The following is a 343-nucleotide window of genomic DNA, read 5'->3' as shown; positions in this document are numbered from 1 at the left end:
AGGCACCCAGCCTGCCCTGCAGGGAGGGGGCCTCTGGGCGAGGGGTGGAGCCCGGCCTAATAAGGGGGTGGGTCTTGGGCGGAAAGGGGTGGAGTCTGCGGAAGCGCTGGGGCGGTGAAGGCGTAGACCAGTTCAGCGCAGGGCAGAGGGGCGGGGCCAGGGTGTGGGGGCGGAGTCTGTGATAAGGGGTGGGGCGCGGTCTAGGCGGCGGGGCCTAGTCTGGGAAGGGGCGGGACTAAGGCAAGGAGCGAGGGGTAGGTGGGACCAGGGAGAGAGCTCCGAAAGTAGGTGCTGGCCCGAAGGTGAAGTTCGGCTGGTCTGGGGCGGGGGCTGTTCCAAAACC

Source organism: Crocuta crocuta, unplaced genomic scaffold, assembly GCF_008692635.1.
Source record: "Crocuta crocuta isolate KB4526 unplaced genomic scaffold, BGI_CrCroc_1.0 scaffold77, whole genome shotgun sequence".
Lineage (NCBI taxonomy): Eukaryota > Metazoa > Chordata > Mammalia > Carnivora > Hyaenidae > Crocuta > Crocuta crocuta.
This window is presented reverse-complemented; position numbering follows the sequence as displayed.